The sequence below is a fragment of the Bombus flavifrons genome, chromosome 8 (genome assembly GCF_040668555.2).
Source record: "Bombus flavifrons isolate JBK064 chromosome 8, iyBomFlav1_principal, whole genome shotgun sequence".
Taxonomy (NCBI): domain Eukaryota; kingdom Metazoa; phylum Arthropoda; class Insecta; order Hymenoptera; family Apidae; genus Bombus; species Bombus flavifrons.
The window spans coordinates 7,718,676-7,746,097 of NC_138449.1; the positions used below are offsets into that span (position 1 = coordinate 7,718,676).

Genomic DNA, 27,422 nt, shown 5'->3' on the forward strand with positions numbered 1-27,422 from the left:
AATCAGGAGGACCGAGACGATGAAGAGTTCGACGGATGAAGGGGTAGTTTTCTGGGTGGCTGGTAGGCCTGTCCTCCCGTGGGACACCATTGTTATCCCCCTACGGACTGCGTCTATACGATCCGGGACTCCATCGAAAAATCAAACGCATACCTTCTAGTAGTGACGCCCGCTTTTTTCTTTCTCGTTTGCGCGAATCGTCCAAGCGAAACTGTAGGAGGAACTCGTCTGATTTCACTTCGTCGCCTCGATTCCTATCGATACCACGTTCCTTTCCTGTTCCTTTGTCTCCGCTATTTTCCGTGTTCTATATACGTTAAGAGATAAACAGAGGAATGAAAGACTGCATAGAACACAGTAAATGTCGGTTCGTTTAATTTTATGGACGCTGGAAGGAATAAAATCGTTTAGGTGTTGTGTTATATACGCGTGATCCATCGTCCTTATCGTTGCGTTGATTTATCTCGTGCCACGTCTCATCGTCTCTCGCGTCACCGTTCTTTTTATTTCCCATAAAATTGAAAGAAAATAGAGCAGCGGTAATAATAGTATAAATAACGTCTAGTATACAAGTTAATGAAGTCGGTAAACTACGTTGAAACACGCTTCGCCGTAAGTAATCATAATAGTGTAAACTTATCTTTTATTACACTTATTAAATTCGATTAACGCCATTTTGTAACATCTTGTATATGTTACTTGCTAACTTTTACAAAACTCATCTCTCTTCGTAATCTTTTTACGATTATTTCAAATACGTCCGTATATATACTACGTTATATACTCCAAAATGTCTATTGAAATTAGTGTGTAGTTCGAACAGCAAGGTTCTATTTGTAGATATATCTTCGTGCCGTACTAACAGAGCCGTCAATTCATTCCTCTTTGCGATATCGCACGCGCGCAGATAACGACAGCGTGAGCGCGCATTACACGTGGTCGGATTATCTAAACGACACTTTTATCGTCGGTTGCATGATCCAGAGCAAGTTGTCAACCGAGTGGAACGTTTGGCACGGAATCCATATAGTTGGAAAAGTGAAAAGTAAAAACGAAAACCGATCGGGAGATAGCCCTTGTTCGCGTAGTGAGTACGGAAGGGAAGTACTGCTGGCTGGATATAAAGAGAAAAGGCGGAGGAAGAACGGGAAGGGACGATATACAGAAAGAGAAAGGGAAAGAAACGTATCGATCTCCTGCTTCATGCTTTTCGTATCTATCCGTATTCATGGACTATGCTCTAGGTTCGTGTTAACGGTTACGTTCGGCCGCTCTTAGAACGCCGAGCGAATTTAATTTCGTTTACTCTTAGAGGACGTTAAGATCTTATCGAGATGCTGGATGGGTATTCAAAGCATTGTACTTTACCTTATCATCGTTGTGGATCTTGCTCTAAACACGATGTCTCTGTCGTGCCTGAGGCGCGGAAAACGACGACGCTTTCTAGTCTTTTGCAGATACGAATCCTATCGACCATACCTGTGTATACCTACGTTCCTGTAAAAGCGACATGAAAACGTCTAGCGTGTTAACGTTTTTAACGGGAAGGAGGATGACCAAGCAAGTTGTTTCGACCACGAGTGTTCTATTTTTCTTGTAGCTCGTAGTAACTGTTTGTTTATCGATTTATTAGATATTATGTACAATATTTTCTTTCTTCACGAGTCTAGCGATGAGAAGTACAATCAATCATATTTTAAACTCGACTAATAGACGTTAAGTCGTGTTATGGTTAGTGAAAGAAATATGAAGAGGTTTACGACTCTTTAGGGAATTCTATGCAGTAGAAGTGGAATGCAAGTAGACAAACACTTCATAATTAATTTTGTAGGTTGTGTACACGGTCCTTTTTGAATAGTATTTATAGTTTTACATATATATTGATATAGACTATAAAATATACATTGATACATCAATGATGAAAGTTATTTCTAACAATGTTTTTATTGTTCTTTTAGTGGTTTTCAGTTCTTTTTTTATATAAATATAATGCTAATAATTCTAAACGTGATATCTTATGTTTTTAATATTTTAGTTCGAATATTTATACAACGCGTACACTTATAATAAATTTAGTAATGAAATTTTCTCATTTCCTTTTTTTTAGCAGAAGCTTTATATTCCAATAAATAAAAAGACATCGGAGAAATAAAAATCATTCTTCTAAACATTTCGTGTAATGACTTCTTGTTGCATAGAATATACTCATACGTAACACTAATCATTCGCGACACCCTACGGTTCGTATTGACGTCTATCCATCCCTCCATTCTTTTTCCTTTTTAGAGTCGTTTTCTTCCACGCTCTCCTCGGAGTATTGGCTGTTAGGAGCTAATGGATTGCGTTACCGACTGATTCAAATGCGAACTGGATTTCATTCTAAGCTCGATGGGGCGACAGTATCGACGATGTTGTAACGCGAACACGAGCAAGAAGGGTGGAAAGGCCAGTTTCTTACAGGGGCTCAAACTCGATTTCGATCATCTATTAGATTTTTCTCCTTCAGCGATGCTTTCCGCGAGCTTGCGCCAGTTTTCGCGATAAAACCTATTCTGGATCGTCGCTTAACACAGCCGGGAGGTGTATTTTACGTCATTGAAACGTTTGATGGAGTTAAAGATCGTTTGTATCAACAGTGAAGATTTATATACTCTACAATAAATCACTTAACAAAATATATATATTCCTTAAAATACCCGAATGTCAATATTTTACAATTTAATACAAATACATATTAGAAATTGTAACTATTCGCTTGATCTTTAAAACATATATATTGTTCGAAGACGAAGATCTTTGACAAATCTGTATAATATAACGAATTCTTAAAGATAAAACAAAAATTGTCAGCCCAAATCCTTCTAAAAAATTTAGTTTAAAAACATTAAAAAATGTAAAAAGTAATGAGCAAAAACTCTTAACGTTAATATGCTCAGAAGTGGGATGATCAGTATCGTATGAACGTAAATATTATAGTTTCGTAATTAAAATGTTTTGTCAGTGAATGCGAGGAACGGATCGGTTGATTCTTGCTGTATTGGTCGTTGTTCGGTTGCTAACGAATTGACACGGAATAAAATATACAGAGGCCGACCAATTGAGAAATCATTCCCAACCTACCTTCCGATCTGTAGCATACCTTTCCGTTGCCTCTGCTAAAATGAAAATAAAACGCAGCAACGCGCAGCGGAAAGCGGAGGGTTGTATGCGATGGGGAGAAGGGGAGACAGAATGGCAACGGCGTGTAGCGAGAAACGTGCACCGTTCGCTGTTTCCAGTTTTACAGTATACAACTTCGCAACGTCGGGATGGATGAACGAACGAGCCAGAAAAAATAAACGACGTCAATGAAAAAAAAAGAGCTAAATATTGGAGGTTCGCGGTGAGAGGGAGAGGGAAAATGAAAGGAAGAGAGAGGCCAGGTAAACAGAACCGAATGAATTCAATCAAACCTTGCAGTAAATCATCGGCACTTGTGCAGCGGTTTGTTAATATTTCCCGTGTACCAATTAGCGATTTTTCTCACTATATTGAAGAGGATGCTTCTCTCTCGAAGAAAGTAATTTGTGTGGAAATATTTTCGAACCGAAAGATGTTTCGTGATATGTATTTATCGAAATGTAAGGGTGGAAAAATATGAGGATTACTAATATTGGACGATTTTGTTATTATAAAAGTAATATAGAACTGTAAACGCAATCTAATTAATTAAATATTCATTAAAACATTTTGTTTTTTATTATACTTTTATGTAATTTTGTATTAATCGTGTTGAATTATTATTAGATCGTAAGATATGAAATTTGAATTTCTCACAACGAACATGTAATTATTTTTCGATTTATTTACACGTTATCAACACGTACACGGGTGCTAAGGCGAAAATAGATGCCTTCTGATCTACTAAATATATTTCGACCAAGGGTGAATGGATATAGGGGGCTTACTTGGGGACTTACGCGTAATAGTTCCAAATAGGGTAGCATTACGCGTATCAGAAATCCATTTCCTCCTACGTTGGAAAATCTTTAATCATGTTTTCGGCTCCCTAAGTATAGCCCCTTTTTTGTTACCATAGAGCAGCGAATAATGTAATGTCAGGTCAGCGCGAAATTCAAGAACGTCACGTTTAATTCGCTCTCTCTGTTATTTCATTTCCTTTTTATTTTATAGCGAAGATAGTAAGTAATATTGCAAATTCTTACTTGATCCATTAAAGATTGTGTACAATAAATTGATAAAGTTAAACGATTTTTATGTCAAATAATTAAAAATTCATTTTGTAAAAAAATACAAGATATTTCATTGTTAACAATATTAATAAATATCTTGTTAATCGTTTTGAATGATTTTTGTAATTACAAATTTCTGTTTCTTCAAATTACAATTATTATTTGCAAAATATGTTATTTAGACGTGTCCTCTGAGGAAAACATATCGATAAAAATAAATTATTTTAGACGTTAATGAAAAATTCCACTGTGAGAGCCTCTAAGTCTCAGAGGAATATCAGTAAGAAATTCTGTCTGTTCAGTGGAATAGGAGGCGTGTTCGATAGAGTACTAATCACCTATCCAAACGACAAACCTCTACTCAGCAGTCGTATTAACAATGTATCTCGGTTCTAGGTACTCCTTAGGGATATCTTCATTACGTTCATTGTTACTAAGCTTTAAGAGAATTCACAATCTCATTATGGTACTAGATATTAGTTATCAGACTGTTGGTCCATTGAATCTGATCAGTCTTATACGTAGTCCGTCAAATAATGTACAATAAAGTAAAGCGTACGGATGAGGAATATGGGTTGTATCCACTGAAAAAGATGTTTCCATATTGTGGTTCAGCTTGATAAGATATAGGTCAATTGTGAAAATTGCGGTCTTACAATGAATATAGATACTAAATATGAGAATCAATATCATGTTTGTGATTTTTGAAAGCAATATCATCTTATGTGATAACAATAACAATAATAATGAGTTCACTGAGTATCCTATTTAACATGTTCATGCTACTCCATATCACTAACATCAAAGCCTTTAGGTAAAGAAGTTTATTTTTGAAAATGAAAGAAAATTTTCTAATTAAAATCCATAGATGTAAAAGCAGGAATACCTAAGAATTAAATTGAAGTAGCATTTAAATTCATTCGTAAGTCAGATAAACTGATTTCATATGGGTATTTTCTTCTTTAACATTTTCGTATTATTTCTGATGCTACATCGATGATATTAAAAATAAAGAAAAACATTCAGCGATAAACTACAAGATACAGGATAAAAGGAAAGGCCTGGAGAAAAGAAACGCATTTCCATTATCAAAAACATAGAAACGTACACACGTAGACACATAGATAGTACGTAACAATTTGCTATTTCTCTCTGAAAAAATACAGCGGTACACCGTTCGATTGGATATATTATTTTAGTAAGAAAACGCCCGGGAGTAATCGCAAGTGCATAATGCAGACGTGCAGAACGTCAATTAGTAAGAATGTATACGGAGGTCCGTAAGGCATAGGAAACCACCTAGAGCTGTATACCTTGCATACACCTTAACTGGGGTTAGTAAGGGGTTAGTAAGGTATCAGGGGATGCTTAATGTTTAACTAGCCTCCATTACGCCTCCTGCATTGGTCTTCTTGAAACCCCCCTCCCCCTTTGCATCGCCGTCATCCAGCATCCACCGACTCGTTCCTTCAGATCCTCTCTACAGGAAGTATTATAGATAGGAAACAGCTAAGAAGGATCATATGTAAGCTATCGGTTAAATTAGGAAATTATTGTCTGCCAATGAAAAGTTTATTTATATAGGTCATTTCCCAATTTTATATCGTCACCGATATAACTGTTTTGATTACAAAGTTATTGATATAAGTACGAGTTTATGGAATAGAGTTCGATTTTCTTTTTTTAAGGATACGTAAGTACAGTTATTCAGGAAAATATTTGAATACTTGGCATAGAAAATTTGTATTTGTAAAGTTTTCGAGTTTCGTTGACGCTGCAATAATATACACTATTAAGCTTATATTGGTGAATTTTGAAATGAATTCGATTAATAGTTACAAAACAGATACGTGTCAAAAGTGTGTATTAGGTTGTCCGCAAAGTTTTTTACAGACCCGTCTTTTACAACGATGCATCTTTATACAAACATGAAACCTCATCTGTCGAACGTTGTGATCTTTATTTTGATAGAACAAAATGGATCATACGTAATTCGATAAAATAATATAAAACGGATAATGTTGTGCATCCATTATTTCCTTATAAAACGAAAGAAACTTTTCGGACGACCTAATATATTGAATATACTCTTTAGCATACAATAATCTGTTCGTTCATAATAATTATATAAGTAATCTAAATGATCATTCTCTTAACTTCATCCTAGCATTATGTACATAATCAATTCCTTAACCATATTCTTTTAAGTATCAGATATTAAACATCACCGAAATAGTAAACGTATTACGTTTTATCAAGTAGAGTATTCTAGTGGACGTCACGGTGAAGCGAACATTAATTTAATTTACAGAAAAGTCAACATTTTAGACAAGCTGAGAAAATAATATGACATGACGTGTGAGCAGCATAGGACCGCAAGCCGGTCCTTATGATATCGCTGTTTAATTTTCTCTTACGAGAATGTCGACGTAAATAGGAGCCGGACTGAGAGTGCAAGTAGAATAAATTTACGCTCGAGCAGACAAGAAGTTATGAATGTCCTTAGATGCCTTCAGCCACGCTTTTTCTACACTAAATATTCAAAACGTACCACGTGATATCGATGAAAACGTTACTTTTTACAACCGGTTTTAAGTATCTTGTACATTTTACGAGATTCTGAAATTTTAAACTGTGAGATAGTGATGCTTGTGAAAAACATTGTTCGATTGACGATGATACCATATAGATTTTTTTATAGATTTCGAAAATATACTACGAAACTTACAAAAATATTTCTGAAAGAATGCTATTGGTGATTAATTTAGGAACTAGATTTATTTTTGTGGAAAACAGTCAAGGAACTTCAGGCGAGAATTTTCGTGACTTCGTCTATTAAAATATTTTTAAGTGAATCGATATATACAGTAAATAAAATAACTTCGTTATTATTCGTTCGTAACGAGGAAGGCACTTGTCAAGTTTGTCAACCTTTCAAATAATAATGGATTCTATTAGTCGAAAGCTATACTTATAACATAGTGGAGTCGACATTATAAAATATGATTATTTAATTAACCGATTCTACGAAAAGTGTTATCACAAAGTCCACAGCTTTATGATACTAATCAGATATAATTAAATATAATCATAAGAGTTATATATATATATTTATATAGATATAAATAGGTTAGATAAAAATTAGATATAATTCTTCTACAATGTAATCACAGACATCCTCCTCTTTAAAGTTATGTAATGTGATGAATATTCTGTTCAAAAACAGAAATATGAGATATTAGAATATCCTTTTGCTTCTCTGAAGAAAAACAAAGACGTAAAATGGTCCCCTTTGATGTGAATTCTTTAATTGTCCATAGCATCTTTATTGAATATTACGAATTTTATGTACTTTTCTGATTCATATAAAAAGGTTTATATAGTTCTATCTTCAATTAAATAGCGTTCCTTATAAGACTTGGAGTTCATGAGAAAAAGTATATTCGTCCGTCTTGTTGAAACATGGTTACGAAACCAAACACGGCTGTTAATCGACAGTCCCGATGTATTTTGTATTGGGACGGTCGTTTTCGTGTTTACAAAAGGAAATCAGGCGCCCGGCAATGTGTAAAGAGGGTAACTTAACCGAATTCCTGTCAGTAGTAAGAGAGAGTTCCGTTTACCTAAGTCCTAAGATGGGAGAAGCTAAGGCTATTCGGCAGGTACTACCAAGGTACTGCATAATTCATACGTAAGTAATACGTCTTACTAACTAGCATATCCCGAGCTAACGTACCCTGTCGTGGTTCTATGTTGTGTAGCCCATCCTCCCTCCTTGCTCCTTGTGCGTTTCACAGTCCCCTCGTCACGACAGCGAGATATCCCTAATGGCAGTCTATCATATTAGCTACAAGACGGCTTGAGAGGCCGGCTGCTGTAACTAGATTTGCTTTGCACCTATGGTACATCAACTGACGATTTACTATCTATCGCATAGTTACTGTTACATAATACGAATGTTAACACTAGTCACGTAAGTGACGTGACTGTTATGGAATTCGCAATGCGGTTTAATGTAAAGTTTTACTCTGCGTATATCGTGATTTCATACGAATTATGTTATCCTTAAAACGTATTCAATGAAAAGGAATTGCGTATCCGATGTAATTGTCTTCTTTATGTTTTTTCAATTGATCGTATAAATTTATAGAGATAATAAGGAAGGAATCGTATAAAAATAACAAATAATCTAATTTAACGTCGGATGTAAAAATATACAATAAATAATTGAATAGTTGAATAGTTTATAGAATTTGTAGATTATTGTATGTAATTCTTTTTTTACGTCATATAGTAGTAAAAATATGGTTTCCTTCAATTCAATCCAAATAGATTGAAAAGTTTTTTATTAAAAAATTTCAATTATCGAAATCACATCCGAATGATAAAATTTTTGTTATTGCAATTTAATTAACTACAGAAAGCATTATCAGTTTCTATAATTTCCACCCTTTGCAGATACGACTGTCCGAATGTTCCCACTGAGTAGAGGGCTAGCCGAAAATTGTTGAATTATGTCGTAATGCCTTAGGCGTACGCTGTCCGAGCAAGGCACGAGTCATTTCCATAAACGCATCAGAACCTCCACCAGCGTAAACTAACTTACCGCCGACGACGATTCGTACACGAACGTACGAGTGTGTCCGCGATTTATTAATGTCTGCATTTAGATACGGAGCCCCTGAGGGCTCGATGGGGATGGTTGGGACCCTCTCAAGTTGCTACTGTCAAATATCGACAAAAACGACCGTAAGTCGCGCATGCTCCGGCACACGTGTGTTCTTACCAAAGATAAAAATGTCACGCAAACCAAAAACATCCTGTACCGTGTGTTTCTAACAAGAAGAATTTCATGAACAGTATTTCTACGCCTCTTTAATAATGCTAGGTCAGGAACGAAGTGTCATATTTTATATTATATTCATACTCTTTTAAATATGATCGGATCGATATATTTTTAATAATTTAGACAAATTTGTTATATCTATATTTTACTCAGAGAAAGTCTCCACAAGTCAGACTGTATTTGTACTTCCATAAATTATTCAAGTTTCCATAAATCAGGTTGCATTTATGAAAATGGAGATATGAGAAAATGGGAGAAACGGCCAGTCAACTTCAATAACCATATAAAATTCATTACTGACAAACGATTTAGCGATACGTGTCTGGGTAAAGTAACACAGTGCTGTAGGTTTTCCGGAAGCTCGCTTAATCTCGGTTAACCTTGTTGCACGGTCATGGAGTTCGTCGTCGAAACAGCGAGGGGTAGGGGGTGAGGAAAGGGCTAAAATGTGATTTTAATATTCGCGGCCCCTTTGAGGAAACTCACGACTCTTCCTTAACAGGCTTACGGAGGGTACCCTGAACCTTGTCTACTCCCTCCCACGAGAACGGCATCCCGCTTTGAGAGGCACACCTAGTTTCAAACTCGGTAAAATCTGCAACTCTGTCTCGCTTGAGAACTTCTCTTTACCTTCCTTCGTTGACATTCAACCATTCTGATTTTATTGGATGCTTCGTACCAGCGGCTTGTTACGCTGCTTTTTTTATGTACATATACATCTTTACATTCATGTCTTTAGACATCAAACGTTTGCAAACTTATTACGAGCAAGATTAACTGAAAATTGGAAATAGAATAAAATCGCTATTATTTTCAGCGAAAACTGTCATCCTGGTCTCTCTTTGAATTAGATTTGTATTTCTGATAAAGAAGACAAGTATGAATATTTCTAGTATGGATTCTTCAGTAAGGCTCTCACCTAACAGACACAATGTGAGAGAAGAGAGAATGTTTCGTCCAAGATCTGCTAGTATGGACTCTTCAGTAAGAATATTTCTAAATTTAATCTAAATTGTCAGGATAAATACACCGAATTATCAAGTCGCCGGCAATGAAAGCTATAATCTATTGATTTCACGGCATGATAAAACTGTCCGTCATGAGCTACAAATCAATTTTAATCTACTGCAGAATTTATTGGGCCCAATACAATGATTTTAAAAACTCGATACTGAGAAAAATTCTGTAATATAATCTTGATTAGTCTAATGCAACGAGTAATTGTTATACTAATTAAAAAGATACTCTAAAGATTTGTCACTATAACGTACTCTCAATCATAAGTCGTATATACTTGCAAATATCCGACATGTATTCATACACGTTTACACTAACACCCTTGCGAAAGAAGGAATCTCGTGATGAAGGTTGTAAACCCTTCTGGCTCGGATCGAGATAAGGTCCCTGTGTATCCCGCGGACGATGGTTCACCGCGTTCCTTTGAAAACGATCGTTCTAACGAACGGGTACGTGGGTCAAAATCGCGCGCGACCAGAATAAACGAATTTTCAGAACGGAAGATGAGAGGGTGAAAAAAAAAGGTAAGCGACACGAAAGAGAAGACTTCTAGGTTATCGTCGACAGAGAAGTTTGGGAGGTTAGCAGTCGCCATGCTAGCAGGACATGGAAGCACGCAGGACACGACGCCGTGGCGGGCCGTACAGGGGTTGCCATGGTGATCTCATGGGGAGGGCATTCGCCCTCTCTCACCCTCACCCGACGAAGATAATGCCGCCTGCCTGCCTGCCTGCCTTTCTACCGATGTTGCTACCAACTGCCGCGATATCAGAAGCTCTGGCAATAAAGCAAACGTCCATGCTCGCACGGAAGTTTACGAGAGACCCGGTTTTCGAGTCGCGCGATTACGAGGCGACAACCTGCTCGATACTTCGTCTTTGTCTTCCAGACTGAAATTTCCTTCGGCGTTTCCGCATTCGAGAAATCACTTCTCCGTATCACGGCGACAAACGCCACGCCAGTAAATAACCCATGATTTGAAATTATGGATTTAGCTTGGAAATGTCATTCTTATCAATAAAAATTAAATGTAAAATTTTAATATTTCATATTAATCCTTGAAGGCTGTCGTGGGTAAAATTTCATCGCACACGTGAATTTCATTTTAATATTATTGTTCTGTAATAATAGCATTATAGTGTTACCTGTAATCACTAAAGATGATAACATTTTTATTTTCCTTGTAGCAAAAAATTCATATTGAGTCAGTAGAAAAATCGTACTAGAGAATATCTAATTGCATTTATTCGGTTGTAAAATAAAAAGATCAACTACGATTTCATCCCTGACGATATTAACGTTATTATACTCTAAATTAGGAAATAAATATACTATTTAAATTTCATATTATTTCATATTTAAATTTCATAATTCATACATATCTAGTAAAAATTGAATAATTTCATATCATCGTCATAACCTTTTCTCCGTGGAGGGTCTGTACGAGGTTTATTTTCTACATATTCTGTTGTAAATCTCCTATTTCACTCGCATCTCACTTTATAATTTTTCATTTTCACTTTCTTAATTATGAAATATTAAGGAGACGATACTTTTAAGTGTTAAAATACGTGATTAAATTCAAGCTGTAAATATCTTGACTTACATCACTATGATTTCAAGCTCTCCATATATGCCTTCTAATGTAAATCTACATAAAGTAATATTTGGTAGACTTCTCCAATAAATGTAATGAGTAAGTATCCCAATACTTATAGCCGGCAATGATCATCATGATAAAAATGAAGTTAAAAACACAATGGGAACTACTGTTCGAATAATTTAATGTAACGAGTTAATAGATAATTTGAATTACACTTAAACTTGAGCAGAAGCTGCAGTAACTTTCTTCGCTCTTGCTGCCGCCTAGTCGAACATTAAAACGTACGGGACACGGATGCTTCGACAAAGTGTCGTCGTATTTTTGGTTTACAGCGTCTGAAGGTTGCCGAGGAGAGACGTGGAATCGAGAGGAAGAAGGAGGCGGTCGGCGGTGTGAGGGAATACCTGAGCGCTTCAACGATTACGGGGGTGGAAAGTGGGTGGTTTGGTGGATACGGGGAGTGATACCAGTCCCAAAGGTGTCGTTACAATTAGACAGCGCTGCCAACTGCTACGGCCTCAACCGCTAAATAACTTACCGGTGCTGACAACCCGACCGCACACTGTTACCGCTCATTCTACCGCATACATTTAACTGTAAGTCTCCAAACTGTAAGTCCTTCCAATCATTGATGAGACTACTTCTTTCTTATTAAAACAAATATTCCTTTTAGAATACCTTTTATATAAAATAATTGGTATAGAATAATTCATATTAACCTGTTAACTGGAGAAGACAAATTAACTCGTCATTCAGATTGACAATCTTTTGGATATAATAATTCATTTACTTAAAGATCCCCTATTCTTTACGGATATAGGAATATAAAATATTTTTTTATTTGTGGCTATTACATTTCATTAACAATACCTTGGTGTAAATAGATGATTAAAAGCTATGATTGCAACAAAATTTCTCATTGATAAGTATGATTGTTTTTTTTTCAAAATGTGCTATATATCTGCTTTGAATATATGTAAATGTAATTCATTCACGAAGAAAATATAAAAAAAATTAGGACTGTACTTAGGGAGAAGGGACGCGTTGCGCTTGCGTCGACTGTTTAGAACTCGAATGCTGGTAGAAAGAGGTGACGAGGAGGTGAGGAGAAAGAGGATAGACCTCTGAAGGAGGAGGATGGGGTGTCCCTGGAGTATCGACTTGCCCCACGGGACTCGGCAGTCGATAGTCCCGTGGGATTCACGGTCTCTTTCTCGATCCTCTGAATTCTGATATTCTTTCTTCCTTCCACCTTCTTCTGTTCTTACAGTCTTTCTTTCCTCCTTTTTCTCGGAGCTCTCTTTGTTTCCCTTACGCAGTCCGAGTCAAGCCTCCATGGGTCACGGAGCCAAGGCGCTCGAGAAGAAATAAAAGGGCAGCGAAAGTAAAAAGTGATTTCATTTTGAAAATTCTTTAAGACAGTGGCTCTAAGATATTTATACATATTAAATAGTGGAAAATGTTTCAAGTGTTTTTAAAATTTGTGAACACATAAAAGTTATTACACATAAGTTATTACATTATATACTATAGTACCATTGGGTTACAATGAATTTCATTTTATGATTAAATATAAAATATATTTAAGGTAAAATATAAATTATAAAAGCAGTAACAGTAGATTCAAGAAATTTTTCGTTGTCTTTATAGATAACTATAGATATTTATAGATAGTAATTATACATGATTATAGGTAATTGATATTACAAAGCAGATATACTTGGGTAATATCTATAATGGAATTGTAACATAATTGCTTGTTAAAGAGTAAACTGTGGAAGCGATACGAATGTCAAATGATTATTGGATACTAAGCGTTAGAATTGCGGGTATAATACAGTAATCACTGATTGTGTTGATACGTAAATAGCAATAAATTCATACTATATTTTGACAGCACTATGCTGGTATGTACTCAATGAATTTACATGTGTTGTAAAATTGTTCCTTCATTGAATCTCGATTTAAATACACACGATATTTAGTTACGAGCGAATAATCGTAAGACAATATTACTATAAATACATATAAAATAAATTACCTCGAGGAAGTACAGACTTTTTAATATTGTATAAAAATCTATATTCTGTATCGTAGACGGTTTCACCTTCGTGCCTACGATCACCAACCCTCTTACAGTCTACCACCCTTGTACAAAAGGTTGCCTGCTCTGCCTCCGCCACCGAGAATTATCTGCGCAACTTACAACCCCTATTTTTTCCGTCTTCTCGCAGATTCTTCGTTCCCTTCCACGGAACGAAGGTTTTCAAGCTCGCGTACTAAAGTGGAAAATGAAAGTGAATCTCAAAACGTCACGTATCTTACGCATGTTGCAATCGTGTATCGCATGGAATACATTTTTTATTTCCCTCGTGAACTTATTACAAAATAGATTTTTATATAAACATTAGACTGCGGCTTTCATACATTTAAGGGTAATTTGAAAGTGGATGTAATAGATGGATATAACATACAAAAACGTATAAAGTATTCACACTATGAAACTTGTTGTAATATTCAGTAAATAAAACAATTGTCTATCGTAGTTCTATTTCTTCTAATACACTTATAAGAATATGAATTTGCATAAATATCTGTAGTTTAGTAATCATGAATTTGGTTCTTGCCTAGGATTAACTATGAAATTTTTATGAAATAACGCATGTTATTATATTACGTCGTAAGAAAAATTGTCAACTAAAGTTGAAAGAATTTGCTAATTGTGGCTATAAATTCTATAAATTTTCTTTCGTTATTCCATCTACGTTGAAAATTATGTTTTTTTAACTACATTTAGAGGACAACGTTGGCTGGAACAATTCAAGCAGTCGAAAGCCATCACGAAACGGTCTTCGCGTACATGTGTGGAGGACGCAGAGGTATTGGCACGTAGGGAAGCGTGGTACGATCGAAAGAAAGGAAAGAAGGCAGCCCCTCTCCGTTCGAGGGAAGATTCGAAGGGTGCGTAGGCAGCCCTCGCGGTTCTTCGGCTACCCTACCAACGTCCGTTTCATGCTGGAGTACGGAAATTCGCAAAATGTCCTGCCGTTCGGTAATATGTTACTCGGTTGTAGAAGTATCGTCCCGAACCACCCCCGAGTCCAGCCTAACCTTGTTCACGAAGGACAGAACTTTCGCCAGTAGGTCCACGAGGAGGAGGTCTCCAGAGACTTCCATTTTGACTCTGGGGATTAGGCGTGACTCCGCCCATTCGCAGCCAAAGTTTTGACCCTCGCTTGTTAGATAGAAGAGAAAAGCCACGAGATATTGATGACTTCCCTCTCTGTTTGAAAAGGAGAGCCAGAAAGAAGGAAACAAGAAAGAAGGACTAAAGTACGGAGAAGGTGCTCGAGGAACTACGTTGCAACCTCTTCTATAGCCGTACATATCGTCCTAGCAATGCTTTTCAGGATATATTCATGGTAGGATGAAGCGTTATTGTGCGAATACATCGTCATTACCTGAAATTGTTTGATCCTCGAGTGCTAAATGTAACGTTGTGTACGGGTTAATTGATATTGCTTCTCGCCCCAGTTACGTGATAAGATTTGTGATTGAACGCGTTTCTAAGTGGGTAATTGACATGGTGATCGTTCATCAACTGGATATGAGAACGCGCGCTATTCCTCAGATCTACAATTACGTTACACGCAATGTTGCAGATTAATTCATTTTCGTTCAGATAAGTAAACTTGAATTATAACTATGTTCTAAGGATGAGATAATTCTATAGTATTAGTAAAATAATTAAAAAATTTACATCTGCTTGAAATATGATAAATCATCGTAAATATGATTCCTATGATGACAAAGGAAATCTTTTGTCTTTTTTTTTTTTTTTCTTAAAGAACGATTATATTGATGTTTATCAATGGAGTAAGTAAAATGATAAAATCAAATTAACATGCCGCATATTTAGCTGCTTCGGTTGCTTCAGCCATGAACATGTGTTTTCTTTATTCGGTGGAACATTGTGTATAAAGCTTGTGTAAGGAGTGGCACAAAGTTTGGGGTTGGTCGGACAACGGCATCATAAGTCGGGAGCGGTTTGGGGGTTGGGTGGCGGTTGGGGTGGCAAGGGTCCCTGGAGGCAGCAGGCTAAATATATCCACCCCCGACAACCCTCGAGGGAGAATGTCAAGACAACATGGCCGACGCCCGTCATCCCACTAGCGACCCTATGTGTACACTAGTCCATGTTCGACCACCCTTATGCCTCAAGAACGTTCAAAGACTATGACATCGTTTCACTAGGCGTACCTATTTCGATCTTCACGGTTTATTCGTGTTCCTTTTACAATCGTTAATCACGTCCCACGCAATTCAACGTTACACACTGAAATCGAGTAACAATTTATTTCCACTCACGGTAAGTTCGAAGAATATTTTCCTTGTTTCTGCGAGCAGCGAGATTATGTTCTCGGGTCACGAATAAGTACAATCGTGGAGAAAGCCTCGTAAAAAAAGCACGTCGGAAGAATTTACATTATTACCCCCGAGAGCGTTTTAGGTAATCTCGGAATTCATCGTCGACAATCGGATTTCGAAAAAGCTTCAAAAGCAGTTCGATGTAGTTCGACGTAGACACCATAAACGATTGAGGGTCGGTCGGCGGTAACGCGTGGTAATTTTACGCGGGACGAAAGAAAAAGAGAGATAAGGATCGCGTGAGGAAGGTGAGCAAAGAAATATAGCAGAGATTAAAAGTTGCAAGGAGAAGGGACTAGGTTGTACGACGGGAAGAAAACTCGAGGAGAGTATCGCTAGTTGGGGAACAGGGAGAGGGTTGGCTTGAAATTAGCCACCCTCAGGATTACCCTGAATTAACAAATTGAAAAAAGTCACCTCCCCTCGAGCACCTCTTAAAGGAGCCCGTCTCGCCGGTCCGAAGATCGCGCTGTCCCGACTCCGGAGTTTGGCTTTCCTTGGCTTAAAGCACGATCCTTGCCGGGATATCGGACCAACAAATTCATGCAAATGCCACTTGGCTCCGCCGTACCTGCGATACGTACATCCTCTCTGTATCCTTTGTATGCCTGTATAGGTATAGCCGCTGGTACAGCGATAACGCCACTGTGACGTTATACACGATAGCTACGCGTCGATGTGTTTAAACCCGACGCCATGCGAACAAATTCACCATAAAGATTTTGACAAATTGCTCATCGAAGCATCGATTAATTAAATCACAAGAATAATGAAAATAGGATATAGCAGTGAAAGTTTATAGATGTGTCAGGATTAAATAAAAAAAAAAAAAAAAAAAAAATGATAAAGGTGTGTTTATTAAGAAATTACTATTATTGATCGTATAGATATATATAATAGACATTTTAGAAATACTAAGCTCTGGAAATCTGTTTGCATGTAGGTTTGTTTTGACAGCAATACGTACAGTGATTGTGACCGACAATCGATGTATAGAGCACTGTTGTACGAAACCTTTCCGCGGTACGTGCTGCGAGTACAGAATCTTTTTCGTGAGGCCAGCATGAAATAACTGCACCGGCGAATTGTCTGCATAAAATATTCAAAGGTAAGGTGAGGAACCAGTAAGATGGCTACGCGTACGGATACCCTTCGTATACCCAAGGCCGTTATACGTTCCAAAAAGTGCCGAGAGGCCAAGTTTTGTTCTCCCTCGATTTCCTTTCCTTTTACAGGTACACATTTCTTCGATGCGATCGACCTTCGTCAGACAGAAACAAATCCTGAGTCTAACATTTAATAGTTCTGTCTAGCACTGAAACTCGACAGTTTTTACCTATTTAAGATCATTATTTTTATCTCTATAGCTACTTTTTTATTGTGGAAGAATATATATTTGTTCGTGATTATTAAAACGCCTGTTCTAAAATCTTATACAAAACGTGATAATTGCCTTAGATTATTAGAAAAATTATTTTCGATCATTTATGCAAAATAATGATTCATAATACGTTAAAAATATTTATAAAAGATATCCGTAAGAGCTAAGGCCAAAAATAATCAATTACTATTTGTATATTGATGTCCACAATTTCTTTCACTTTTCGGTTTCTCAGAGATCTTTACAGGTTTGAGCTCGTTGCGTTTGTAAAGAATGCCGAAGTATACGTACAAGTCACCGACGAATTGTGAGAGTAATAGAACGATAGAAGAAGAGAGAATCAGAAGAATGGGAGGAGTGTGAGCGGCCGTAAAATCGGGTGTCGTTTGCGTTTTCTATTTAGCCATTTCAGATCAACTATCTCTGTTTTCCTTTATAGTCTCTTCTCTTTTGCTCGACCGCTATCGTCCCAGTAGACGAGCGACTCGAATTGAATTCCACGCGATACGGGTAGTTGGATTTACATGGATACTGAATGCGCACAAACCTCGACCACTGGACTTGCTTTCTTATAAGACTGCAGACTTCTTACTATCAACGTACCGATTGATATCGATCAATACACTGCAAATACAAATTCTATCGTATTTGAATCGCGCCGCGCCCTATTTTACATTCGAGAAAGTCGCGTATACGATTTGGATAAAAAATAATCCTATCGTAAATGTAGTATTTTCGTAAAAGTATAGGTTTGAAGTTCTGTGTGGATTATATATTTAAGAATAATATTATAAACTTCTAAATATCAGTATTTGTTATCTAATATTTAATACATGATTTAACACCATGTTGAATACATGATAAACACTTACAAATGTTATCTTTACATTTAAATTACTTCTATTAATACAATAGAAATAAATAATTTATTGTCTCACTGTTAATCTAAATGAAACGTTCCTTCAACAAGAAACAATACCTGTTTACTATATTAGATTCCGAATTTTTGACAGATAACAGAAAAACGTATATAATATATAAAAATATATAAAATATCCGAGATATAATGTACTGGTTACAGTATTTAGCAAGTAAAACAGTTTTCTACCTAGTTTTCATTTTTTAAATTGTATTCATAAATATCTAAATTTGCATAAATATCTGCAGTCTAATAATAGCTACTTTTTTCGAAACACGTGTACCGATTAACATCGAGCAACAACGAATTGTGTTTATCAATAATTACATGTAATATCGAAATTTCAAACTTGATCATTCCCCTTGGCATAAACATCCAAATTTAACGCAATATTCGTTTAATTTTTAATAACATAAAAACGCGACTAGGGAGATATATGAGGGAAGAAAGGAAAAGTGGCAAGTTCAGTTTGCTCCTTTTTCAGAGACGACATAGAGGTCTAGCGAGTCTTCGATTGCTACCTATATGCGAAGGGTGAACCTGTATGTAAGGATGCCTATCGGGAACGCCGTTTGCCGTACATTTATTGCCTCCGCCACCCTCCGCGCTTTCTCGGGGTTACGACGTTATATTTGATATTGGGTAGACTCCGTATACGTATCATTGGTGTCGTAAAACCTGCCGTAAATAATATTAAATAAATGTAATACGCTCAGTAAAATGCCACTTAGCTTCACTCGCTGAAGCTCTTCTGTTACGCGACATATCCCGCATATAGAAACTTTAATACTTTCGTTGCACCGAGAAAATAAAGGAACGATTCTTTAAAGAAAAAAGAAAGTTTTCTTCTTATTTCGAATACCAACTATAGAGGAGAGTTCGGTGCATCGTCCACAAGATGCTCATCTTTGATACAAGGAATACGAGCAAAATACTTTCCTCTTCTTTTCTTGTTGCTTTGGCTTATTCTATTTAGATAACGATAGACAGCAGACACAATCTGCGATTATGTGGTATCAAGTTTAAAAATATATTTGTACATATATAAGAATATTGTAGTCGAGATCATCTTGGTATAATAAAAATTGATTTTCATGAGATGTACGATTTTTTCATTTTAGAAATCAATAGAGTTAAACAAACACGGTTAAACATTTCATTATTAGTCGATATGCAGAAACCTGATTTTTTAATACGATCACAAATAACATATCGATGATATTATTGTCAATTGATAACATAAAAATAAGTTCCACATGGAGCGAAATTTTATCCATGGACTGTAAGAATTCATAGACGTTTTCCTCTTTCGAGATAGAACAAACTAAGGATACTATTACCGGTCATACGTCGATTCTCTCTTTAGTCCCGCACCGCGTCTACGATTTTAAATCATAGTTCGACAACTAAACGCATTCTATAATCCGGTCACGTTGTTGACGTACGATTTGAGAGCTCGTAACCAGAGCCGCTGGCAGCATTTTATCTTCGGTATCTCCTGTTACCGAGAGCCGAGACGCTTCGTAATTTCCAAGACACAATCATGTATTTCCATTTTCCATGAGATACGTCGGGTAGTGGCATACTCCGTTGCGAGGACCTTGCCAGTCCTCGAGCGCAGAGAGTTACGCCATTACATCTTCGGCATGAAGTAAGCGCTCGCTTAAGGACACGCATCGCCATAGACGTAACGATCCAACGGAAAAAATCGTGTTCCATCAAAACGTGTGCACGGTTGCTCGGTAGAGGACGCGGCTAAGTTTCCTTGTACATACGTACTGTCGACGAGAATACCGGTATTAACTGCGGATACGTTGTCGCTCGATTCGCCGAGGAAGGTTCGTACAAGCCTCCGGCTCGTCGTTAATTGCCGGTATAATTTGTAATTCGAGAAGCAGAAAGGAAGAGAGCAAAGTAGGAGAATGAAGAGTGGGATGGAAATAGAGTGATTGGCCAGCAGTTGGAAGGAGAAGAGAGAAAGAGTACCGTGGATACCGTGAGATAGAGGCAGAAAGTCGCTGGCTCTCTAAAGGAAACAAGCGTCGCGCTTGTCCCCCGAAAGGAAATGTCTTTTGAGCGAGGAACGAGAACCAGATCACGAGGACGAGCGGGGCGCCTGGCGTTTGCCTGACCCGTTGACCCGCCTCGGGCGTCTTTGTACTTGTCCTGTACCGACCGAGTATTTGTCACGACCCGTCAAAACCTCTCGACGAGCGTGAACCTTCGTCAGCTCGATCGTCTTTCCGCAATCTGCCGACCCGACCAGCCTTTCTGTATGGAACCTCGCGTCTCCCGCTGAGAAATTAGCTGTTAAGTGTTTTATGTATCCGGCACGCTACATGCACTGACACCACAGTCACGTGGCGTCTACAGTGATTTGTGGCGTGCGAGTGTTCCACGATTTTCAGCTATCGACCATGTCATATAAAACTGTTGATTGAAAACTGAGATAAATATATTATATCAATGAAGAAAATACTATTATTTGTTTTTTTATTTTGTTTCTTAATTGATTTAATAGATAATCTAGAAAACGAAAAAGTAGCCTATGTTAGTCTAAGTGGGAAAAATGAAAATGAAGCCTATTATCATTTATTAATATGAAAACTTGTATGCTATATAATTAAATAACAGACGAGTTCGTAGAACTTGTAAAAAATAGCAGTCGAATTTCTTTATGTTTATTTTCAAACTCTAGAACTTCGATAACGAACGATTACTAGAGTTAATTGGTTGCAACACTTTTAAAGCACTTGATCGAACACGAGCCTAACGACATCTATATTTCATTGCCACTGCTTTTTCGTGATTGGACATTAGTTACTTTTTCTCTGCTCTCTCCTTGTGCCCGCCCTCTTTTCCATTAAACAATACAGGCCTGGGAGGCAGAAGAGCAACCAGATCACTTCGCCAGATGCCATCTCCGAGTCGCCCACCGTGATAACGGACGATGGTTAAATGCCTCATAACTAACTCAATCTGGGTCTTTCTAATTAAATATCTATCGTTTAATTAAGAATGATTTACCGATGGCAGTCAGTCAGTCAGCCAGCCAGCCGACCAAGTTGCTAGTCAGACGAGCACTGCTTGTACCATTCGTTGCGTCTTGGCAATCAATGCAGGAATTATCCTCATTAGGTCGATTCTCAGTCCAGGTTCTCCGAGTTCGCTTCTACCCGCTCGCAAACTCGTACAAACGTCTCATTGCCGGATGAGTGAAAGAGAGAGAGAAGACAGGAGGACCGAAGAAAGAGTGCAAAGCATGAGGATGGCGATGGGAAGCAAGAAGAAGAAGAAAGAGTAGAAGAGAGAAGGGGGAAGGAGACATGGAAGTGGAGGATCAGGAGGAAGAGGAGAAGGACGAAGCAAGCTATTAGATCGAGAGCTGGTTGCGTGCAGCTCGAAGAAAAACTGGAAATCCGCGGCTGTTGACGGGCCGGGGGATCCCTGGGGGGACCAAGGGAGAGAACCCTGGGTTACCCAGGACCCTCTGTTCCCCCTGCTTTCCGCCTGACTCCTTTCCTCTGTTTGACAAAAAGGAGTCGCTGACTGCGAGTGACAACTTAGCGAGCCGGAGCTCACCTCGCCGTCCACCAGCTCGGCCACACACAGACCGTCCTCGCGATATGACACGTCTTTTCCTGCGATAGAATTCCTTCCGCGAAGGAAACGCTCGTTGGTGGAATCCTTTCGTCGAAAGAGATCCAATGCGACGCTTAATGATATCGTTGTACTGCAACAGGTTTGATAGCTCTTGTCAAATGTAATAGATCCGGTACGGCAAAACATTTACACGCTTTTTTCTACGCGATATGCAAACGAATTAGTGGGAGATTTATTGGTCTATCGTTTAGAGAATTTGTACTATTTTTAGTAATCGATATATATATCATGTACTTGATAAGATTGGAAGACAGATGTCTTCGTTAAATAACAAAATGCTGGAACATTAAATCAGATAAATTGGTCAATAGAAAAGATGCCATTCGACAATGTGACTATATTGCATATGGCATATTTTCGAAACGTAGAAAAACATTATATTTATTAATGTAACATCCGATAATGTAATGAACACTTTTTTTCAGTATATTCGTGAATTTTTATCTTGATAAATCTCATCATCATATTATTGGCATGTAACATTTGTTTCAAAATTATTGATATTATTACTCATATATCGTATTTGATTCGAAATGAGTGATCTGTACTAATGATCTCGACTAGTATCCGTCATTCATTGAAGTATGTTTATTAATTTTATGTGCCTATCGTCCATGTAGGCATAGAAAAATATAGGTAAGAGCAACTAACATGGCCATATGTTGCGCGTGAAAAGAGTTTGAGTTTACATTGCGACATCCAGTCGCCTTGGGCGACAAGGGTAGCGGGTGAAATGCATTTTATCCCCCTTCACTCGAATTTTGGATCCAAGTTCCCTTTTTACTTGTTTCTCCGTCCTTCTCTTGTACCGCTCTTCTGTATCTTCTTCCCTGCCTTTTTAGGCTACTATTGCCGCAAGAGCAACGGATAATGTTATTTCGATTTACATATATGTTCCGATCGTTCCTTCCACCAACTTCGATATAGTTATACCAGGCAATGCCATCGATATCAACATTTTGGCACTTTACTGATTTTTATTCTCGATTTATGTTCATTCAATAAGCCGATTGTGTTGCGTTTTCTTTGTGAATTCAATTTACTCTCTCTGATAGATTCATCGCTTGTTTCACAATTTGTTTAATATTTTCAAATTTTATTGGTATAACTTCAAACATATCCATAGACGTAAAAACTAATTTAAGGATGTCAAAATGCTCAATGAATGAGTAAATTCTCCATTAAGTTAATTCTCCTTGAACCATTTACATTAGCGTTGTATTTTTCTATTGGTAGAAGATTACTTAAATTTGAGGAAAATTAGAAAAATTCGTTATGCACATTCCCTAAACAGGGATAAGTTTCATCGATTATATATTATAACAAGTATTATACTTTGAATATTTTACATCTACGTATCCTGTGCATTCTGTTTATTTCTGTACTTTTAAATCTCTCACGGATGCAGAAGCACCGATAGTTTCATAACAAGAAATTAGAGCAAGATCTTACCAAGTCTGAAACTTTCGTAGCACGCAATCGACCGGTGATAGCGTTCGAAACATTCACGGTACCCAGTCTGATGATAATTCCATGCTGGTCGTTTGCTTATGGAGAGAGAATAGGAGTAAGTTTATCGAACCGAGATGCTGTACGGGCGCGAATATAGACATCCGACACACCCTAAGACCGAGATATCTGAGCACGACGGTGCATGCGAGGGTGCATACATTGTGTAGAGCCACCCTTCTTGACAACGACGCCCCAGTAACACCCCCCAAGAGCCAATAATACCGCGTACTAGCGGGCTACTACGACGGCTTATTATTTTCCTACGGCTCATCGAACCCAGTGTGCTTGCTATCAATTACAGGACATTCCACGCGCGACCCCCTTGCTGGACTTAGACGGATCAGCCTAACCAGAATCCCATCTGGTAAACTTTTACGTTATGCCCATTTAGCCACCACGATGACTATTCGACGGAGGATACGGGAAACGAGCTCCAAGGCGTCAATTTTACGGTTAACACGCGGACTGTTACGGTGAACATCGGTGACCCACATTTTACTAAATTTTTCTAGAATGATACAAATAAGTTGGATTTCAAGGATTAACAAATTTTCACCAATAATTTAGGTAATATCGTCGGAGAAAAGTGTGCAAATATGATATAGTATTTTGCAAAAATTAAATCTCTCGTGAATAATATTTAGAACTTGTCAATGCTTAATTTGAATATAACTATTACACAAATTTTGAATTTTTATATTTATATAATATATCTATCAATTGCACAAGAAGATAACTATTCCTTTTGATCATTAGTTTGCTATTGATTCATATATTTTAGTCAAATTCGTGTAAATCAATCCAAGTATTCACATGTTTATAAATTTATCACAGGGTAGTGTGATTAATGTTAAACAATGCATTCCAGTAACAAATCTACGTGCTCCACTGATATTATGCCGCATTTTTATGAGGCACCTTGTTTACAACGTTACGACACATGCGACATACCGCAAGTGAATATCTTAAAAAAGGTTAAGCGCGTTTCAATGATCTTATGGCCTTTATCATTAGTCAGACAAGGTCTTAGAATCAGGACAGCCATGTACACTCTAGAGAGTTTCGTAACTAGAATAAGGGGTGAAGTATCTGAGTGTACCTGATTTAATGATACGTTTATTTTATGGAACAACGTGCTTCGCATACTTCTGCACTTCTCTGATCGGTTCATTGATACAGGTTATAAAGAAATTCCCATTCTGAAGCACAGACGAGAAATTGTATATCCTGATGCGGCTTGTCAAACGTACTTACGGAATCTAGAATAATGTAATGCGTAGTACGCACAGGAAGATTTGATACCATCAAACTTGGGATAATCTTGAATCGCGAACGAATGATCGAAGCTACCTGCGCAGTAGGAAACCGGTTTCACGCGACACGATATTTTTTCGCTCCGCGCATCATCAATGCATCACGCCGTGAAGATTGACTGATTGAACGTAGTACAGAAGTTAAAGTCCTCTTTATTCGATCCTGTAGGCTCTTTTACAATTGAGTTTATAGAAATACGAATGTTATTAGAATAACATCAATCTTATTAACGTTAGAAGTATCAAGGTGATTTTTTAATTTTTTATGTTTAATTTGTAATTTTTTAAAACACTTGTACTGTCGCTCGAAGTAACTGAACCGTAATTTTTCATCCATATAAAGTTATTTAAGTGCAATAAAATTTGTACAACGCATAATACAGGAATTACGTTATCGCAAGATTGTAATTTGTAATTGAATGCTGATTGGTTAAAATGACACTGCAGCAAAGACCTAACGGCTACAATGTCAGGGAACGTTCGATTAGATTAGGGTGGATTAGCCAATCAAAAACTACAATACTGCGAACCCTCTACAACTAGTAGTGACATTTGATGCTGCAGGCACTCTATTAGATTTGCGCCGTAGTTAACGTGATACGGAATCGAATGATCCGAGTTCTCTCGAAACGATTTTCGGGAGCCAGTAGTTCTGCTATCGCTGAACGAAGTTGCGATTTAAACGCTTAAATTTCATACACGCCAGGGCAACCGTGTAATTGAATTCAGTGTTCTTGTATTACGGTCGAATTCATTTGGTTGAAATAATACAATCATATCTCATAAAAATCATACGAATGTCAAAACTCCAACCACAATCTATAGGATGCGTTCTAGTAATATTTTGTTACTCCAGTACGATGAACACGAATCGCAAGAAAGTATCATTTTAAAAATACACGTACAACGATATAAGGCTAATATATTAACATTTGAAAATACTATTAGTTGATTTTTTATTTCCGACAATATCGATAACATTTAAACTAATACAAAATTCCTAAGGTATTTTTCATTTTCATGATTATATGATTTTATAGATCATTTTATGAAAATGATCAGTTGCCTGACAATGTTAAAGGTGTGTAAAATAAATTGCGTAAAACTGCACGTATAAACAATATTTACAAGAAGAATCAAAAGGATTAACGAAGAATTAAAAAATACAAGCAAACAGCTGATTTTTCAAAGCAATGGTTTATCTTAAAAAGATTCATATCTTCACCCCTGTCATCTTATCCCAATCAAATTAGAACGTCCATCAAACGAATTATCCACACGTACGACAAACAATAATGCATAGTTTTTCCTTGCAGTTACTTCTACCATAACACAGCTGGTAATCGAAATTCTATTTTCTACGTTCCAATATCGAAAGCACAGAGAAAAAGTGCACGTAATCATAAAGATAAGCGAATCAATCGCTTGTTCCTCTAACAGCGTGTTATTACAGGACTGAAGCCTGGCTATTCCATGTTAGTAGTATCCTGTTGGTATACTATAATCCGAATTTTATGCCGGTACGTATACCGACGGACGTGTCTATCGAGGTTGATATCAAAAGCGAGCAGAAAAGGTGCGTGAAGGCGAACTGGCGTCACGCGACCTGCACGTTCGTTTACGCGGGTGTGGCGAGAATGAGTGGTAGCGAGCAATTATCTTCTTATCTGTTCCGTGCAACCACGATGGTACAACCCGATGCCACGAGCCAACGCCACCACGAAAGTCGTTTTCGCCACTGGTTTTTAACAGGACCTTTCCGGTCCGGAGAATTCGGCGCTTAAACCTTTGGCCGGTTTTCCGATTAACATGCTAATTGGCACGGCAACCCTTTAAACGGCCATTTCAAAAATTAGGGGATGCGATCTGGCTCTGGTTCAGGGAAGACGAACTGGCGCGGTTTCACGCACCGTTGCGGATCGAATTTTATCGCCGAGGTTTCAGCCGACCATGCTTTTTTTTCTTGGCAAAATGAGTTTCGCTAACGAGTTCCTTCTCCATTAAAATTAATGAACCTTTTTTTTTCTAAAGAGAAATTATGTGTTACATGCATGTAAAAATGGTGTGTGATTAATATGTTCATCTTTGGAGGTCATGTTTATAATCAATTAAGGGAATCTTGATAACAGGTTGATTGAGTGTGTAATAAGTAGGCCAGGGCAAGCAAAGCATAACAGCAAAGAGTATGTCATGTAAAGTAAGTTCAATCGATTTGTTTTGTGTGTATTTTTTTCCGTTATTGTACATTATATTTTCAGCTATATAGAAGATTAATTTGGGAATTGTTAATTTAAGTTTAAAAATTGAAATCTTGGACCTTGCTTTTAAAATGTAAAACATTTTATATAATATGCTTGTAATGAAGTAGAAGCTGAGAATAAAATTACAATAATATTTTATTAATCGAAATTTATTTATCAAACCATATATGGAAATTTCTAATGATTAATATCAGTGAAATTTCAAATGATTCATATTTTGTACAGTATCAACGAACTTTAACGAAAT

General features: G+C 37.3%; 1 protein-coding gene across 5 annotated transcripts in view; it reads right to left on the bottom strand.

Annotated features, from left to right (window-relative positions):
- The window catches only part of kn (EBF transcription factor knot), a 95,758-nt gene that overhangs the window by 13,724 nt on the left and 54,612 nt on the right, over nucleotides 1-27,422 (bottom strand). The window lies entirely within an intron of this gene.